Consider the following 16,897-nt stretch of genomic DNA (forward strand, 5'->3'; position numbering starts at 1 on the left):
AGCCCCTGCTGAAAGTAGACTATGCCAGGGAGACAAGGATAGGGAAAAAAATAGTGCTTTTCCCATTTTGATCACATTTACTTGTATTTACATTTCCAAAGTTGGGTCTGAGTAATGTCCACCTCCTTGTTTGTGACTGAAGGCAGGTTTCACGGTCTCAGATTTCTTTTCCACAACAAAAAAGATCAAAGTTTGAGCTACTTGTGCAACCTAGGTGTTTACAGTGAACTGGTCTAATCGCGTGGCAAGCCCTCCCTCCCTTCCGTTATCAGTCTCACGCTCAGCCCAGCTCCTTCATTCCATATGCACCAGGAAGGACGGCGAGGAGAGAGCCCACGTCTGGCTTGGATTATAACCCACCATCCCTTCTGTCTGCTCCTACCCTGGAACTAAAACACAGCGTGCTGGGGAAAGGTTTAACGCATTCACTTTTCTGCAAGGCTGGCAAGTCATTCCCAGGTTGTGTTCTTAAAGAGGTTTTTAAAAAGCAACCAAATGCTGTGTGAAGAACCAAAATAAAAGAGTAGATTCCCTTCACTCACCCTCTCAGCACTGCCCAGGTTATACAGACACATAGCGCGTCTTAGTGCCAGAGGAGACCTGTGCTGCCTTCTCAATTATTGGAGAAGGAAAGATAAATAAATGCAGCCTAATAGGAGTCCGTGCTTGAGAGCTTCCTCATTCCTGATCTCATTCTGTCTTCATGCAAGGACACACAAACTTTCTGGGTCTCAGTTCTGTAAGCTATAAAAATGGAGCTAAATTCTAGGGTTTGGTGAAATTGTTTTAATTAATAATCGCAAAGCGCACATCTTAAGATGGGAGGAATCATATAAATATTAATGAGCTCTGACTACTGGCAGTGTGCGTGTCTCTGAGGAATCGTAAGCACCATGGATGGATCAAAGAGGGCACATAGCTCTGAGACAGAGTGATGGGAGTTGGCTCTGTGTTTAACTATTTTTTAAAGTAGATCCTCAAGACTGTTGTGGATATTCCCTATCAAGTTACAGCAGCTTTCAATTAAAATTACATCTTATCCTTAGGCAAAATTCCACCGTGTACCTTTTAATATTAGCAGGGCACATTTCCACTCATGTAGATCTTTATTCTACATACACCTACCAATAGATCTCTGTAAATAGGGTCAAACCAACTGGGAAATAGATCACCTCATTCTGATCAAAGTAAATCCCCCCTACCCAGTTGCGTTACCAAATGACTTCGTGCTGTAGTGGCCATGCCATGGCAAGACGTGAGATGAGGACACAGCATCTGCTTCGCGGTGTTAGTAGGATATGGACGAGTCCCTCACACTTCAGGCATGGGACAGACCTTCGAACGACTGTGGCAGAAAACTAAGCTGTCATCTCCCGAGCATGAGTGGCCCAAAGACTTAGGAGAGGTCGGAGCCTTTAATCACGGCGCTAAGTGGGTTTGCTGGCGCAGTGACGGGGGCAGCCCCGGAGCCCCCGGGACGCGCTGCCCTGCCCGGCGGGCGCTGGGAGGCTCGGGAGGCTCACAGCCTCCTCAGGAATGCCGGATGGCCGCAGGCCTCAGGAGTGTTTTCCAAAGAGGTACTTACGTTTGTTTCTCTTAGGGTCCAGCAAACCTGTGGGTGTTTTTTTGGTTGTGGGGGTGGTGGTGGGGAATGAGGAAGAGTTGCTTTTTTGTTGTTTTTTTTTTGAAACATTAGAAGACAACAGGGGGCAGGAACCAAAGATCTTTCTTTCTGTGAGGAAAATTCAGTCTCATCGGCTGCCTCCTTACCTCTCTCAATGTAGTAAGACCCCGTGGCCAGCTTTCTGCCTACTGCTCAGCAGCCAGGGCTTCCTAGGTGCTTTGTGAGCCAGGGACGTGGCGAGCCAGAGGGTCTTGCCTGCTTTGTGGGGGATGCGTTTCAGTTCCTCAGCACTCAGACCAAAGGCCCTCGGTCCAGCTGATCTCAGCCACGTCTCGTAACTTCTGCTTTTTTCAGTCAGTGCTAAGGCAATGCTGTAGCTGCCTCTGGTTTTGTCTGTGCTGAGGCCACTGGAACTGATCGCTTAGTGCTGGTAGCAAGAATGAAAATCAAACAGCATTGGCACCCTCAAGGCATTTGTAATTGTGTCCCTGAGCGGCTCAGAGGGGGTGCAGCAAAGAGATGGCATTAAGGATCCTTAACACTTCTTTGGTGAAAGGGGGAGAAAATTTTAAGACGTGCAGGACAGACAACATCTTGATAGTTACAAAGAAAAAAAGAAAAAAGCTCCAGAAATGCATTTCCTCCTGGGGTACCAGTAAAAGACTGGATGTTCACAACATATGGTGAGTGGAGGCCAAAGTAAGTTTAAAAACTTGGATCTACTTGCTGTGTTCAGTGCTAAAAGATAAGATGGATAAATCTTGCCAACAATCTTTAGGCAAGGAACTGTGAACCCAAACCAGCAGGACAGGAGGTTAATTTCTTCCCTCAGCCACACCAGGGAACAAACAGTGTTTCTATAGGAAATTCAGGCACTGATCTAGCAAATACCTCTCCATAAACTCTAGCCCAAAAGAATCACTTTGGAAAAGGTCATACCACCTCCTGTTCCCAGAATTAAGTTAATTAGCACTTGTCCCTCTCTGTATAAGATCAGGGATCCTCCCACAAAGGAGGTACACAACCGAACTGTTAAAAGATATACATATGCCCTCTTAAGCAAACAGGCTTCTTTGTAGTATCACTAAGATTCCCTCTGGTCATCCCTATAGAAAAACACTCAATTGGAAGGGAAGCAGACTGAGAGATTAGCATAACCAATGCTTTGCCAGGTATGAGGGGCATAGTACTGGGCAATGGGCATGCTGGTATTTTAGTATCAGGTAGCAGCAATCTCCCCCTGTCTGGATGAGTTTTACGGGGTACAGCATCAGCCTTGCGTACAAAATGAAATATTTGAACTATTGAAATTTTCTGTCATTGAATTTGAAAGATCTGTAGTGCTTTTTCCCCTCTGATATGCTTTGTTTCTCTTTATTCCATCCAGGCATTTATGCTGTATGTATTATTATACTGAAGTATTTCACTTCCCCTCCCTGTGACCAGCTACGTGCATTGAGAGAAAGTAAATCCAGGTAAGGCCTGCTATCAGTTATATCTGGGTGCAACTGAAGTTTGATCAGCAATGAAGGTCAACACACTGTTCTGTATTTTCTGTCCACAAAAAAAGTTACACAGTTCACTTACTGAGAGAAGAAAAAAACAGCCTAGCCTACCATATGGTTCTTGGGCACAGAAACATCTTCATGGGTTGTCTGCCATGGTACTTACTGCTGGTTTACAACAGTAGTTTAAAAACAGAAACCCAAATCCAAGTGTTTAATTACAGACATGTCCAGCATAATCTAACTCTAGCATAGCATAAACTACATAGGATGCTAAACCCCACTTCTTAAGCTGGGAGCCTTTCTGACAGACAGCCATGACTTCTTGCTCTGAACACAGCCTTGAACCTGCTAAGCAAGAAAGGATTACACCAAGGAGGGTAAGCTCCGTTTCACCAGGCAGAACACTGCTTTGCAGGCCCGTAAAAAGGGTCCAGAGACTATTTGTGTCGACTCCCTAAACCACAAACCACAGCTAGCCCTCCCTCTGAAGCAGTTGCACACTGCTCTGTGCAAAGCTGGAGCAAGATACTTTGGCATCCAGATCACCTTCTCTGGGGGCCCACCCATCCCTTTTGGTCTCTTTCCATTCCTTATCACAGACTTACAGACCCTCTCCTGGGCAGCAGCAGAAACTGGAGCATATTTGTCTCCACATTTGGCACCCTTCTGTTTCACCATTACCCTGTTCTTCTGACCGGGGTGCAGCTTACCCACCCTCGCTGGGTTCTCTGATACCAAGAGTGGAGTAATACATCTAGAATCACATATAAGAAATGTAAAACTGGCAACTGGCATTTGAAGCAGAATGAGAATTCAGGATGCACTTGGCATTTCAGCTTTAAAGTTTAAAATAAACACAGCAAACCTGAACTGTAGCAAAGGAATGGCTTATGGGCAGCTCAGACTTGTCCTAGGCTTTCAAGCCAGTCATTTCCCATAAATACTCATCATTTTAAACATAAGAAAGGGGGAGAGGAGACAAAACAAACTGAGTCAACTGCTTACTGTCTTTCTGATTCAGAGTCCTCAGCAGATGTAAGACAGAAAACTATTCTATGAAAAAGTTCCTTTTTATGTATCTGGGACAGCCCCCAAAATTTTTACCAAAGGGGAAGAAGAGGACAAGAACTAAACTGCGAACTTGTCCGCACCCTAGCAGGAATTCACCCGTTTTTCACCTCCCACAGGTATCATTAGCATGCTACTGAGAGCAGAAAAAAAAAAGCAGCTAAGATCAAACACAAGCTAGTAACAAAGCTCTTCCTCTTGTCATCCTGCAATGGACCAGAATTTCTGGCTGCAGCTAGTCTTTTCCTGAAAGGCAGGGTAAGTTCAGAGTCCCTTTTTAAAAAAAGTGCCACACTATGAACGTGCTACAGCTGCGACACAGAAAGTGCAGAAGGCAGGAAGTCTGACGTTCACACCAACCTCGGCCCCTTCACTCACACCTCTTTTCAAATAGCTTTAGCACATGGAGCCCACATTTTCACATTCTCAGAACTAGCTTTATCTATCACATTGCAAGTTGAAGAGAATTTTTTAAAATAGTACAAATCCCTCTTTTCAAATTCAAAGAATCACTCTATTGAGAGAAGCTTTTAAATTATAAAACTTACAAACTGTTCACCTCTCTGATTTTTGCAATGTGGCTACAATCTCTTTTTAAATAATCAATCTAATTTTTTAAAACTAAAATATGAATTGAAACACCATACCAACTGTTGTCACAGTCCAAAAATGTCCGGATTTTCAAACTTAAGTCCTCCCCTGTATAAAAGGGCCACACACATGTAGGTGTCAATCAGACTCTGTGGCAAAACAGAGGAACCCAGGCTGAGATTTCAGAATGGCACAGACTTTCCTGGAGAGAAACAAAGTGCCAGTCCTCACCCATCTGGAATAATTTCTGTATTTTAAAATGCAGACTTTTTGAATTTGACCTGAAGAGGCAAGTTGCTTGATTTCTGCATCTGCTGTTTTGCAGTGTTGGTGATACAAGTAGGAAAAGGGAGAAATAAATATATATAAGGCTACTCCATAATAACGCCTAATATTATCATCGGGGCTGCCTTTGCAGGCAACTCAAGATCTGTTCTGTGCCCAGAAATTCTATAGCAGATCCTGTGCATTTTTATTCCATTCTGTTAAAGAAACTATCTCCATTCCCCCCCTCTCAGCACCCGGATTAAAATAAAAGAACATTCAAAGTATTTGTGGGAAATGGCAAACAAATGGGTAGTAAAGTCTGGAGATTGCTCAGCAGCAGAAAGCCGCATGCAGAAATTAGCCATGGGAAGTAACTAAGTGAGGACAACAAAACCCAGCATTGTCCAGCATTTGGACACTCTGCAAAAGGCTGATGATTGAGTGGGAAGAGCCAACCCCACATGATACTGCAAAGTCTCAAGTACTATTTTGAATCAGGTAAACTAATATCTCCTGTACCTGTTCCAAACCACGCAGTAATACATGGTCTCTGTTTCTACAGCCTGCTGGCTGCCCGCTTCGCAGTAGCATCTATCTGGGAGAAGATCTTGTATTTTCTCTTTGTCTCTGAAAAAGGATCCCAAACAAGTGGCAGGGACACACAGTTTTAGAAGCCTTTGCGTGTTTATCTTTACTGATAAGCCTGCAATCTTTGCTGCAAGCACATCAGCTTGTGTCTGCAGCAAAACCTTATTCCAGTCAATGCCTTCCTTGGAATGGGCTTCCTCAGAACTGGGCAATGGGTTTAACCCCTGAGTGGCTGACATGAAAAGGCTCAGGTGTAAAAGACCTATTTTCCCTCCTCAAAGATGCATCATGTTTTCATACATCTTTTAAAAACAAGCAAGCAAGTAAGCCAGCCCTGCCTTGAGTCAGCAGCAATGCGGATTACATACCTACACAGATACTATCACGGAAATTTACCCTAAGAGAGCTCCATCTTCCCAAACAGCCTCTGGTTCTGTGCAGATCAAAAGTATTGTCCATTTAAAATAAAGGGATGCAGATATCTAAATTGCAGGATGAATGTATGAAAATTCATTAAGAGGGTTTGTTGAAATTATTTTGTCTAATTGATTGGAAACTGTCAGCAAGAGGCATTTGGATTCCTAGAACCAGAGAATCAACCATAATTCCAAGACATCTGATCCTTTTCTAGTAGGTTGAATAAACCTGCTCATTCAGCTTTGTTAATACTCAAATTCTCAGTTCACACATACATATGCCTGCCAAGGGCAAATATCCAGAAAGTCACTAGGGATCTCCCAAAGCTGAGATGCCAAGAGCTTGGACAGCCTAAAAATTACAAACAAGTGGCTTTTTTCTGACAGCAGGTTCCATTTATTTCCTCCCACTTGCTCTTTCCCCATCTCCTTCCTACACCCCTGAGTCAACCTCCACCAACTGAGTTTCAGTTAAGCATGTGCTTTGCCAGAGGTGTTTTTAAATTAGGTTTTTAAAAGTTTATTTATAGTACACACGCACAGTGCATGACGCTTTCGGGGCTTCTGGAGACTTCAGCATTTCAGGTATGACTTTGCCAGTTAGAAGGAACGTGAATTCTTCAACTGATCCATAGAAAACCACCTCCCTTGTGTTTGCCTACCTCTGTACTCCAGCTCAAATTTGGAGTGAAAGAAAATAATTTTTGCTCTTTTATCTCCTCCCCATTATTCATAACATCCATGATCAATGTACTGGAAATTCCAACTGAAAAAAATTTAGAGGAAGCCAACTGATCCTCCCCAGTTGATTTTTTGGCAAAAACAGCAACCCATGAAACAATGCAAGGATTCTATGAACAACTTCCCATTAGGGCAAGAGTTGGAAAACAGTGCAATAAACAGAACTGAGTGAAACTTGCAGGCAGAGTTCACATGGTCCAACACTCCTTGCATCTGGCAAGCAGCAAATTTCATTAAGCAGTGTTTGTCCTAAATGGACATACTTGACCCATGTGACCAGTTTGTCCTTTCATAAGAAAAGTGTAACACGGCCACAAGATCACTTCCAAGCAGAAAAGCATGTATGCCCAGAAGCAAATCCCCGAGCTCAAGTCCAACCCCCAAAAAAATAGCTGTGCTAATTGTTTGGCTTTCACATCTAAATGCAAACCTTTACTATTGTAGAGAGATGCCACATTTTGCTTCTTGCTCTCTGTATCTGGAGTGGGCAGTAAGCGTCCACTAGCCAGGACTTTCAAATCAAAGGGTATGTTCGTGGCTGGTTTTACAATGAGTTTGACTTTCCCTGTTCTTAAATAATGTAAGTTGCTGAAATATTGTTTCTCCAGCTGCACAGCAAATAAGAACAGAGCAAGTATTCAGAGTAATGGCTCAGAAACTTTAGTATTAGGAGGTGGCACAGAGGCGTTCTGGGAGGAGAAGGATGTGGTAGACAATTTGCTAATGCCCAGACACTCTCCCTGAAAAAGCTAGCTGCACGCCCGAATGCCTCAGGACAGGGCTGAGTCCATCCCTCTTTCCACAAGAGCAGCTCTTTCTAAATAAAGAGGTCTTACACACAGGACTTGGGAAACTTAATTCAGATTAACTAAAGTTGTAAATTTAAAGTGAATGAGCTAAACCACATCTCTGTGCAGGCACACTCATTCAGTTTGAAAAGGAACTTTAATTTGGTTTATCTCATTTTACTGAATTAAGAGCATTTTAATTCTGAGTGCCCATGCAGGATTAATGAGCTGAACAAAGGATGAAGTTACATGTTATGCTGGAGTTGAATGTGGCATAGGAAGTCCCCCCACTTCCATGCTGAAGTTAATTCTCACCCACACTTAAAAACAAGCCAACTAAAATTATAAATTTGACTTTACTAATTATTAATATCTACAAATCTCAAGCTGCATTAAAAATAAACAAAAAACAACAACGAAACAGAATTCTGGCTCTACATTTGCCTGGTGTTTCAATGTACCAGAGCACATGTGTTGTTAAGAATAAAAGCATTAGCAGGCAAAAGTGAGGAAAAAGGACATTGATATCATAAAAACTGGGAAAAGACAGCAGCGCATGAGAAACACTCATGGTATTACTTCATGCAGTGAAATGACAGACACCAGACCCCAGCCACATCTGTACAACAGGCTGCTTATGGACCTACATCTAGATTTGACTTCCACCATTTCCATGACCTAAATCTACCTATCTACCAGATAGTTCTCAAGCTTTAGGGCAACATTGTTGTGCTGTTTGTAAGCAACTGGTATGTTTCCAGCTTACCTAAGCAATCCAAACCTTTTATAGCTAGTTTTGTGCATGGCCATACAACACCACAATTCAGCTGCATGGCCACAACATTTTTTCATCATAAGTGTTCAGCAAAGATTATTTCACAGATGAGAAGTGGCAAGCAATGGTAAATTTCTAGCTGCCACTTAGGAAAAGAGACTTAACTTTTCTACTGCAGTTTACTTAAAACTGCTGCGACATCTCAGGGGAAATCAGAACCAGGATAAACGATTCTTTCCCTGCTAGTCACATCTATATAATAATGTCTCTTATATTTATATAAAAGAACTACAGAAGTCCAGCTAGCAACAGGGAGACTGACCAACTGCTTGAGGCGAGAGCACCTGGTAATGTGGGTACTAAATAGGCCGAACCCCAAAGATCTTCCTCCACAGAAATACACGCTCCTCTTTTTGAGTGGGAGAAGGAAAAAAAAAAAGGATAAAGAATTTTTATTATAAACGTTAAGTAAGCAACACTCTGGCTCTGATGCAGCCTTCTACAGGAGGGGAAACCAACTTCTCAAGCAAGTAAAGATTGTTTAACAGGAGACAGATGAAAGCATCACCTCAGAATGCAAGGAAATCCCAGGCTGGCTGGTTGGGAAAGAATTAGCAATACATAATTAAAAAAGCACTCTCCCCTTCCTCATCCCTGAGGTGAACACAGGTCCTGCATAATACTGACTTCCACATCAGCACCAGAGAATGAAGATATTGCTTGAGGTCTTTCTCATTTCTAGGCAGGCCTCTCTCCCTCTTGCTTTCAGTTGCTGGAGGCTATTTCACACCAGTTACCAGCAATGTTCCTGTGCAGCAGGACATGCTGTCTGTATTTGCAGCTTGTGATGAAAGATTTAGCCACTGGAGAACACCAGGAGGGAGGGAACTAGATGCTAGTTCTTACCTTGCCTTGCAGTAGAGGCTCAGTGGTCCTTTACTGGTGGCCTTGATTCTGCACCAGTGGAGCCACCCTCCTGCTCCTGTGTTTAGAAGGGAGGAGTAGGAGAGAGATCCGATCCCACTTTAGTGGACAGGGTAAATCCCATCATTTGGTAATACCACCTGGAACATGCTCTCTCAGGACCCTCTCCAGGAAAATCTACTGAAAGGCCAGGGACATCTACTACATTAACCAGGCCTAGCATGCAGGAAGAGATGAGACACAGCATAAGGCCACGTACAGTGTGCAAAGACTGCTGTACAGAGGTCAAAAGGACTGAGACAGAGGACAGAGATACGCAAAACTGAGCCCTACGAAAAAGCACACTGGCAAACACAGTTCATGCCTTTAGCACAAGACGCAGGGCTACTGATGGCAGATGATTGAAAACAGGTCAGCAAACAAAGCTGGCAAAAGAAAGAAAAGAAAAAGGAGGTGTGAATGGCAGCTGCCCAGAGTGAGCACTGCTCTGTAGGCAATGATGTCATTGATGCACCGAGGAACAACATCACATCTCACTTTCCCTGTCCCACAGAAAGTTGAAGACTGAGAACCACTGGAGCACAGTGCACAGCAGTGCAGCTGACCTGCGGTGTGCCTTGGTCCCCAGTCCAAACAGGCAGGGAGTCAGCAAGAAAGGATTAACTGCAAGTGTGTTGTACGTGAAGGAGAATACCCAGCTACACAGAACACTCATGGAAAGGCTAGGAACTCTCTCGCCTTCGGGCATAAGCCAACCACTAACTTCCTCTATAGGCAAGTTATTGCTTAGTTGTTTGTTTTAGGAGTTCTTGTACCTTTCCCTCAAGCATCTGGTGTTTGCCTCTCTTGGAGAGAGGATGCCAGACTAGACAGACAGATCATGGCTTCTTTCTGGTATGGCAATTACTGCATTCCACCCTGGAAGGGGGAGAACACACTGGGGAAAGCGAGGAATGTTAGATGGCAAGTTCCAATAACACACAGCCCGTTAAATAGCCTTCCTTCTCCATCTGGCCCTGCACTCTCCTGCCAGCAGCACGCTGGGAGCACACAGCAGCAGAGCTTGGCTCTTTACATTTTCAAAGAATTCTGTGTTCCACTGCAGAACTGGGATCAAAGCTGATCAGGGTTCGGCTCTCACCCTGGAAGTCCTCACACATACAAGAAGCAGGATGTTCCCATGCAAATAAATGTGTTACAGAACAGGGGGCCACAGCAAAATTGTGGTCTGCAGCCCAAGTTAATATAGAATGCAATATTTAAAAAAAAAAAGCAAAACAGATCTCACTAGACATAATAGTCCCTCAACATCAGGCTAGATCAGACTGTCCTGTATAATCCGTGTCTCTACAGCTAAAAAGAGCCCATCAAAATTTACCTACAAAACCTATTCTCTGCAACCTCTGAATAAGACAGCACATCTCCTGTAGAATTATAAATACTTGTAGCAGCTTATGAACTAGGGGTTTTGGGATAGCATTTATACTTGAAATGGGCATTTTGCAAGGCCCATTCTTCCTAGAATGTCTAGGAGCCAGAGGGCTTCCAAGTCCCTCAAGCCAGCTGTAGTCTGGGGAAACTTAGCCCTGCCTTTCTACCCGAATATTCTTCAATCTGTTGATTTTGGCTCTCTGCCAGTTTAACCTTCAAACCCAGGTCTCCCAGTCTGTGTGTTAGCAGAAATTGCTGGTAGGTACCTGTTCAGATTGGCTGCCCAGGCACTATCTCACTTGTAGCCTGCTTCATGGGTACTCTTGAAAGCAGCTGATGATGCATTTATCCACTGGAGCCCTCGTTTCCTTACTGCCGATCTGCTCACGGGGAGGCAGAGCTAAACAGACAAGATACAAACAGACGACAGCAAAGACCTTGCTACACCAAATAATAAAAACCAGGAAATCCAAAGCCTACACCTACCTATTGAATTTGTGTTGGTTTTTAAAAGCAGCAGAAGAATGTGGATAAGCAAACACAGATACAGTTGAATGACTTATCTAAGTTTAGACAAGTGGTATCTAAATAATGCTATTTTAGCTTATTACTGTAACAAATAGGAGAATTGATTTAATAACCTAATGTTGTTTTTGGACAGTAGAGGTCTGCATCAATGGACCAAGACACTAATTATATTATCTTATCAAATCAGTGTACAATAATAGAACTTCTCTCTGCATTGATGGAACTAGGTTTGGCTCTGCATCAGAAAATAATCCGTGAAAGAGGAGATAGTATTTAGCAGGAACTCTTGGTGGACTAGGTGCATAGTTGTTATTTTCTTTCTTTTTCAAAACATTAACAAGTATTATCTTTAAGGTATCACATGACAAGATATTTCCTCTAATAATCTTTTATTGCTTGTTATTTAACCTCCCTTTATCTTTCTGAGAGGTAGTCTATATAATTCTCCAAAAGACTTAAGTAAAAGGGAAAGAACTGCTGGTGCATATGCAAATCTATTCATTGTAAGCCTACAATAAAGGTTTTTCCATCAAGGTACAAGCAAAATGACTTACTGACATTAACTGGCAAGTACTTTGCATTCATATGATATCTTTCATCTACAGACTTCAAAGCATCTGACAGGAGGCAGGCAGGCGTTGTTTCTCCATCCATCCAAGGAAGAAGCTGAAGCACAAAGTGGCAATGTCTACCAGACAAGGTAAAACCATTAGCAGAAATCTAAATTAACTAATTCCCAGTCCTTAAAAATGAACTACATGGCTCCCAGTACAAGTTAGACGTGCACCAGAGGGCAGAACCACCACTCACCCACGCTTCTCCGAGAACTGCTAGGGATTATTTAAGAATTTAAATCACATTCATTAGAAACTAAACAAATATGGAACGCAGTACTCTTCTCCACAAATGCAAAGGATGGGGATTGGAAACCAATCCAAATCTTAAGTTCTGCAGTGCTCCAAGTAGAAGCACTCCTTGAATCAACCTGCAGAAGCACAGGTTTTCATTCATGAGGCGAGGAATGAAAATCCCGCTTCATAACCTAGCAAGTGTTTAAATAAACCTGTTCAGATGAAGATCTCTCCTCTCTGGAGGAAATCTAATACTACAAGAAAGGTCATGGAAATAATTTCAAAAATGCCACCTTAAGAGAGCCTTGTTTCAGCTCTTCACCTTATTCTTTTAACTGAAGAAACATTGATTGCCTGGAGCACTCAAATGGCCAGCAGAAATTCCTTTTAAACATAAATAGGGAGAAAATATCCCTGCATAATGTTGTTTTAAAAGAACTGTATGGATTCCTGTAAGTTTCAAAACAAACAAACAAAAAATGATGCTGAGGCAATCTTTGGAGCAAGCATTGGTCAAAGAGACTGCAATAGAAATACTTAAAAATGCACTCCTTGGTTATGAGATCTCCCATGGCCTATGGAGGCGGATAATATTAGAGGCCACTAAATCCTAAAGTTTATTTTTCTTAAAGTTTTCACTTCAAATAAAGCTTTGTTTTAAAATGTATGAGGCCAACTGTTAGTGCATTGAGGTCCTGGTTATTAGCCAGCTAGAGCCCATGAATTATGTTTAGTGAGAAGTTTATTGGCTCAGTAAACACCATTCCAGTTCCCCTCACCCCTGAACTGTGGAAGCCAAACCAAGAGATATTCAATGCCATGTTACCACTAGCACCAGAGCAACCATTATCTGATTACAGGCATTTTATTTTTATTTTTTGAGAAGAATTCGCTATTGCATCATTTAATACAAGGAAGTCTTTAAGTTTACCAAGGCAACTCACAAAGACTAAGTAATTGTTTGGTCCAGTTTACCATGTTTTGGAGCAGGAATATTTGTTTCCGTCTCACAGCTTTCCAAGTCCAAGCACTGCAGAAATGCAATCCCTCAAATGCTTGGTAAGACAGGAGTCTGGCAAGGAAATTTAAACTAGCAAGATTAGAGCAGACAACCACAGGACTTTTCTGATAAAACCACTCTGTGCAGTATGGAGTGGTAAGAAGTTGCATTTGTTTTACCTTCCTGGTACTTTGTCTCAAGGAAGACACATAAAAACTGTCTCCACTCTGTGTTCTGAGGGTAGGTGCCCAGAGGTTGGACTGGGTCTTGGGGAATGATGTTGCACTTTGTTAAGTTAAATAGTCAAGAACAACTTACACCATTATGACTTAATCAGAGAGCTGGCTACAGCTCAGTCACAGCTCAGGTAAGATGCACGTGCATGCCCAGAACACACCTAGGGCAGATTCATGTGGCGTTAGCACTGTCTTGTCTAACACCTGCTTGTGGGAAGCACCAGGAAACAAAACAGAAGGTAAGCATCGCCAGAACTAGCAAGACTGACATGTAGCTGTGCAAACCCAAAAGCAACTTCTATTTGTGTGGCTGCCTTTGTCCTGGGCACAAAGCTGTCTTGTCTGGTTACCTTCCTCTGCCATGAGTTAAAGACTCACATACTGAGTGTAAGCAGTGATCCATCAGTGTGCAGTAACTTGTTAGTGTGCTTGCTGGTCCAGTTCTCTGGAACAGCTAAAATATACCAGAAGACTCTGCAGGGATTGTGTCAGTTGTTGAGGCAAGGCAAGTTAATTTAGTTGGAAGAATAAGGATGAAAAAAAAAAAAAAGAGTGCTATGATAACAGTAGTCTATTCTAGTAGCAAGGTAAACTGGAACTCAAGGTTCTCTCCCTCTCCTAGTCCTCTGTATCTGTCACACTACCTTGGCTTCATTTCTTCATGGCTTTGCTTCCTTTCTCACCTTTTGCTTATCTTGTCCATTTAGACTGTGGCATCTTCAGGGAAGAGACTGTGCTTGTACTGCACCTAGTGAAAGCTTTAGGGCTTTGCATTCCCTAAAATAAACAATGCTTTTATCTATAGTCTTTGCTATAGAGGAGTATATGTACCACCAACTCTGAAATCTCATATACTCACGTAAATGCTTCTTCTGATACCCTGAGAGTCATGATGCCGGAATCTGTCCATATGACAAGGAAAAACCTCGGCAGTATAGATCCTTAATGTCCAAGCTATCCTACAAGGACATGTCAAACCTGTATCATCACATCCATAACGAAGCACCTTTAGGAAGCAGGCACAGTTAAAAACTTTCCACCCCAGTAGTGGTGAAAGACAAGATACCCTTCTCTTTAAACTTAACCCTCTCCCTTCCAAAGAATGCCTGGAATTTCTACTATTTCCCAGCAGAGACTGGAAGGCAAAGACTTGGCATGGGGCAAGACAGATAAGAGCAGTTGCCTTCTCTGTAGGTTTTGTTAACTCCGCATAATTGCTTAGGGCATATGATGGTTAGAGAGAAACACATACACATCTGTCAGAGACAGACTACAAATCACTAGTATAATTCCAAGCAAACAAAATCTAGTTTACAATGTGGCTGTGGTATATAAAACACCTCTGTAAAACTACAGTATAATTCAACTGCTGCAGGTTTAATTTACAAAGTAATGATATAGTTTTCCCTCTCAAAGACTGCCATTTAGGATCACTAAGATGTTGAATGAAGTCTTAGCTGTCTTCTGGGACACATGGTTAAGGTTGATTGTTGTTGGAAGCCTCTCTAAGCAAGCCACATTTAAATACCATGTTTTGCAAAAAGGCCCATATCATCTTGCATGTGAATTCAAGTCCCTTTACCAGTTTAAAATCTGGGTCAAGGCAATTTGCTTACTTTTGGAGTCCTTTTCCAAAACTAATGGCATGTGGGATTTAGAGTTGTAGATATAAGACAACCGGATGAACTGCTATTATCTGCTCTGCATCATGCACGTACCATCTACAGTTTTCCTACTAAGCTTTGTTCACATGTACAACCCACTTCTACAGCAGTTGCACATTCAGCATGCTAATGATATTATTCTTGGCCATCCTGTTAAACTCCCAGTATAAGTTAAATGCACAGTAGGGGGCCCTGCTGGATTCTCAACAGTTTTTAGATGGCTACAAATGATAGCTGGGCAAGGGTGGAAGTTTTGATATGCAGTCATGAAGCTGAGAGCTTTTCTATTCAAATAGGGTGTTGGCTTGTACTATCTCTGTCACTTCTCTGGTGATAACTAGATTACCAAAATGTACTATGCTTAGGGCTGCAGTTAGTAGTACGTACAGCTGCCAAATTGCTTAGCTAAATTTCGTACAGGGATCACACGGAACAACTGTGATTGTTGATGTCCTGTTGGTTTGGCATTGCCATTCAAGGAGATACTTCTGGATTATTAATATCTTGTACGACTTGGGTGCTGGCTATTTCAGAGATTATGTATTTCAGTGTATCCTGACAGGCAGTTGTTAGCAGGATCCTAACCCCTCAGCAACATTTTTAAGTCTCTCTGATCTGGAAGTTTGGGTGGTGCAGTATCCGTTCAGGATTCTCACAAAGAGCTAGGACCTTGCCCAAATTTATTTTGGTGCTTCTTGAAAGAAGGAAGAGAGAAAAAGGAAGGAAAAAGGAAGGAGGAAAAAAGAATGAATCCTAAAAACATAAAAGAAATTTGTGGCAAGTTAAACTTACTGGCAGAACTGACCTACGAGGTACAAAACAGTGACAAAGAATGATAATATTTAGTCTTTCTCATAGTATTCCTCCAGGCACATAATACCAGATTTTCTTAATGGAAGCCAGTTAGCAACAATCAATGAAAGAGATTAAGTACAATAAAAATATTGGTTTTAGGATAAAAATGTGGTTCCTACCTATGGGCTTGTAAAGGAAAACTCGGCATAGTCCTACACTTCTCATAGGTAAATTTTGAATTTTCATCCCCTTGTTCATAAGCCAGGCAGAATAAAAATATCCACCTACACTAAACCAAAGGGAGCCACGCGTAACCCAGACACAACCACAACAGACATTCTCAACAGTCCTTGGCTTAATAGAACACTGCTTTGTGGTTATACCCACCACTAGGATTTCATCTCACAAGTTCTAGCACGTTTAATTTATTCCAGGTCATACATCAAATATAGTATTAAAATTTAAGATGGCATTTGAGATTGAAACTTTGCTTTGCAGTGTGAGTAGAAGGAATACAGTCAGGGCCGTGGGTGCGTGAGTATATTAATACATAAACACAAACTTGTAGCCATCACTCAAGAAAAACAGTTGGTCTTTAAGAGGGGAAAAAGTTGTAAAAAGAATCAATTCCATTAAATAGCTCTATGAATCAATTCCACAAAAATCAATGGGCAGCTACATCCACAAGGTGCCAGGTAGCTCCCACACATCAGGTGCAACTGTCCGTGACTGCAGCCACGCAGCAGCCCTGCTGCCGGGGATCCCAACAGCCCAGGGCTGGAGCCAGACCCCCTGCACTGCCCATGGTCCCCCCAGCGCCCTCCTGCAGCGCTCTCTGCCCCACTCACGCAAGGTGAGCTGCATGCTGAGGCGGCTGGGGAGGGCAGCAACATCACTCACATCCAAGGCCTGTATATCTGTCTGATGGAGCCAAAAGTGTGAGCAGACTCCTGGTGAAATTCCCCACAGAGGCCATGCAGACCTTTGTCTCCACACACACACAGGTGGCAGTCCCTCTAAAAAGACAGCAGAGGAAAGCCCACATTGCTCCATTAGAGCCAGGCATCCCACGGGCCCAGGTCTGCAATGGAGGAGGACTTTG

The 16,897-nt window shown here is 42.7% G+C and overlaps 1 protein-coding gene across 15 annotated transcripts in view; it reads right to left on the reverse strand.

Annotated features, from left to right (window-relative positions):
- HIC2 (HIC ZBTB transcriptional repressor 2) overlaps nt 1-16,897 on the reverse strand; it is a 73,718-nt gene that overhangs the window by 42,482 nt on the left and 14,339 nt on the right. For 3 of the 15 annotated variants that reach the window (XM_035556620.2, XM_035556617.2, XM_035556628.2), the window contains exons 2-4: nt 11,804-11,937; nt 10,988-11,121; nt 9,273-9,348 (exon numbers count right to left, since the gene is read on the reverse strand). The exons of 7 other annotated variants lie outside the window; for them this stretch is intronic. The gene's annotated coding sequence lies outside the window, so the exon portion shown is untranslated. Of the gene's footprint in view, nt 1-9,272; nt 9,507-10,987; nt 11,122-11,803; nt 11,938-13,075; nt 13,173-13,279; nt 14,217-16,897 lie in introns of those variants that run through there. 5 more of the 15 variants (XM_035556616.2, XM_035556626.2, XM_035556615.2 and 2 more) reach the window with 4 other exon arrangements.

This window comes from Cygnus atratus, chromosome 17, assembly GCF_013377495.2.
Source record: "Cygnus atratus isolate AKBS03 ecotype Queensland, Australia chromosome 17, CAtr_DNAZoo_HiC_assembly, whole genome shotgun sequence".
NCBI lineage: Eukaryota > Metazoa > Chordata > Aves > Anseriformes > Anatidae > Cygnus > Cygnus atratus.